This window comes from Neolamprologus brichardi, chromosome 3 (assembly GCF_056152115.1).
Source record: "Neolamprologus brichardi isolate AB-2024 chromosome 3, ASM5615211v1, whole genome shotgun sequence".
In the NCBI taxonomy this organism is placed as follows: Eukaryota; Metazoa; Chordata; class Actinopteri; order Cichliformes; family Cichlidae; genus Neolamprologus; species Neolamprologus brichardi.
This window is the reverse complement of record NC_142106.1, coordinates 11938809-11942540: the sequence shown is the minus strand read 5'-3', so window position 1 is coordinate 11942540 and position 3732 is coordinate 11938809.

Here is a 3732-nt window from a genome sequence, read left to right as displayed (position 1 = left end):
CTACATTTTGTCTTAAAGAATAGCCTTCATAACAGAACTAAAATCTCAAAGGTTTCCATTTAGATTTAATCCCTAAACATATCTTGTTCCCGCGGTGGATGATTATATTAAACATGAACAAAGTTTGAAATAATTAGTTAAGTTGATGTGCCAAGTAATACAGTATGAGACAAAAGCTTGGACTGAATTTTACACTCTTTTTTCTACCCTTTGATCTGTGTGACATCATTAAATTGAGATACGCCTAATGTGGAATCTCAGGCAAAACTGCCCATCCAGCTGCTGTTCAGACCGTTTTTTTTTTGAAGGGTAGCCAGAAACCTTTAAAGAGTTATGCTAAATCGTTTAGTTTCAGGCTGAGGATTAACTCAGTTGCACAAAGCCCAGTATAACATAACAAATGTCTTATTTTTTAGCTATAAGTACAAAATAAAATAAAAAAGGAGTATCTATGTCTGTCCTCCACAGTGGAAACCATTATTAGACTTCATCAAGTTTACAATCAAAATGTGGAAAAACTGGACCAAAAGATTGAGAATCAACAAAAAAAATGTGTTTCAGTTCAGTACACTTGTAGTATATCATGGAAATCGTGTACACCCTTGTACTTCCGCACAAACCTGCTGTCAGTGAACGAGATGTGAAAGAGACAAGCTAAATTATACACTGTACAACGAAACAGCCAGAAAACATCTACTGGAGTGTTTTTGCAAATGCAGGTTGGTTCCCAGTGCAGTCAGTTTTCACTTGTCTGAACTGGGACTGTGTGATGCAGGGGAGTTGAAGATGAAAGTTTTGATTAAACCACAAAGCTTGTAATCATGTTTCCTGTTTTTTGAACTGTGTGTTTTTGTGTTCACACCTTAAACCAGAATGAGATGTGATCGACTCTTCAGTCCACCAATCCAACCACTGGCATCCAGCTTCTGGTCTCTATATTGTCAGCTCTCCACCTCAGAGGAGACCACATTCACTCGTTGATACAGATGTATGTTTTATGTCTTTTTATGACTGAATAAGACCCAAAAGTCTCACTCTTTTTAACAGGAATTTTAAAAGAGTTTTTTTTTTTCTGTAATATCAGTGACAGTTATTTAAATAAGCTCATATGATTTATGTCCTTAGTAACTTTTGTGTTATTTATTTTTTATTTATGTTTGTTGTATTTTAGGATGGTTCAATAAACTTTTGATTTTACTTGCTTTTCACACGTGGTTCTGTGGGTTGCAAAAAGGTCACACATGGAAAATTTGATTTGTTACAGTCTGCATGTGGTTAACCGATAGTGCAGAAAACGATGACAATTAAACCACAAGTGCTGACTAAAAACAGCAGGAACATTATTCAGTGGCTGTAGGATGCACAGAAAAGCATCAGTACAGGATGTGTGCATGTGTGTGTGTTTGAAACTGAAGAATTTGATATTTTTTAATTTCCGCACTCAATGAGAAACCAGTTGGCAGCAGATGACGTGGCAAAAAATGTTCTATTTTTCATTGAATAACTCTTGACTTTTACGTGGCCTATCAACACAATTTAAAAACTGGTATATATCACCTTGTTGCTTTGTCTTGAAGTGGTCATGTGATTGGCTTACCACGACTACTTTATTCTTCCTCAGTCAAACAGCAGCACTCATGCGATTGTTTTGCCCCCTTAGCTCCAGGTGTTGTGCTAGACAGTGATTGTGATTACCGTCCGCGAAAGCGCGCGCGGCTGCTTAAAGCTGTCCAGATTACTTACATAGTCAGCTACTTCCGTGCAACTTATGTAAGATGCGGTAAGCTGAACACAGCTTCAACCGTCTGTTTGTTGAAAAACAGTAATGGACTGCATTTTCTTGTTAGTAACTGTAACGGCGTTGTAACGATAAGAATAGTAATTAACGAGTTAGATTACTCGTTACTGAAAACAGTAACGCCATTAGTAACGCTGTTACTTGTAACGCCGTTATTCCCATCACTGGTAGTGACGAGGGAAGTCATGAAGTTGTGTGCCACGGATCCTTGGGGTGTGTTTTGGGGTTTGTCCCCAGGCACAAACAGAGTAATATAGTGTACGCTGTTAAGTGCCAGAAGGATTGGCATGATTTACACACCGGGGAAACCAAACAACCTCTGGCTAAGAGGATGACACAACACAGAAGAGCTAACTCATCAGGCCAGGACTCTGCAGTCTATTTACACCTACAGGCCAGTGGACACTCTTTCAATGATGAGGATGTGCACAACCTGGACAGGGAGGAACGCTGGTTTGAGCGCGGAGTCAAGGAGACCATTTACTTGAAAATGGAAAGACCATCTCTGAATCAAGGAGGGGGGCCTAAGGATACATCTTCCACCATCTTACAATGCTGTGATTGCAGCCATTCCCCAACTCTCTGTGAATGGTAATCAATTGTAATTTTGCATAATAATGTTTATGAAATTGACTTCATGTCCCATTATTACTCAGTGGTGCTAGTTTCAGTCATTATCAAAATGTACTGTTTATGAGGTTGGGGATGCCTGCAGTCAGCTGAGACTGAAGAAGTCACTTAGATAAGTGATAAAACATTTCTCCCACTGAGAACACTATGTCCAGATGAACAGAATCAACTTTTTGGGATATCCTTACCTGGATGGAGCATGCATCAGGATATAGACTACAGCCAGCAGAAAGCAATTTTTACGCCTGCCTATCTTTATACGCTCACTGTGCTATGTAATATCCAACTGTATCCAACTTTATTTATAAAGCACTTTAAAATAGCGAGCACAGGACCAAAGTGCTGCTCTCATTGGTTGTTTGATCTACTACAATCGTACATAACAGAGTCCCCAACCCAAGTAATCAGACTAACCACTCTAATCAGTAATTTTCAGTTAAATGTGCTTACCAATACACTTGGTCATAATCAGTACCAGTAACTGAAAACACCATGGCATTATCAGCCGTTTGGATGAAGAGGAATTATGCATGTTGGGTTTAGAAAAAGAAGATTAATCTGTGAATAATGATCAGGAGCCAGCACACGCTTCAAAGTGCTGCACCGAGGCCTCCAAGCACAGTGGTGCTGTGCTTTAACTGATTGTTACAGACTGGACTTTGACACAATTGATACATTAGTCAGAGTAATAAGAGAATCAACTGTGTCTGCACTATGCTTCTACAGGAGCCACCATAGTAACCAGCCATTCTAAGGAAATGGGTGAGCTCACGTCTGATGTGAGGCACAGGTAAATCTAGAATGGCCTGAATTTCAGCAGTGACTGACTCACCTGACTTTGTCACACTTCATTTGCTAAGTCACGGCAGCTCTCAATCACACTGAGCCAGATTTGAGGTGAGGATTGGCTCCTACAAGCTGTCAAAAATAATTTGGGGTAAGCTCAGAACAGTTTTAATCACCAGCAAAGACAATGAATGAAGTTAATGATCCAGGTCATCCAACAGACAGTTTTGTTTAAAGGGGGGGAAACATTGTTTGACATCAGGTCATGAATTTACTGGACAGTAAGTACAGTATTGGTATCAATGTGTGTTTTTGATAATTTTAGCTGCTAGCTTAGCGTTTGATGTTGGTTTAATTTTTTACATTTCTACCATAATGTATGTGGGACATCCAGGATTCATGTTGCAAACAGACATAAAAAACAAAACAAAAATATTCAATTTCTAAATTAAACCTTTTCAAGCAAAACATATCCCACTGATATGAGCAGTAAATACCTTTATTGGTTGTTTATTCTG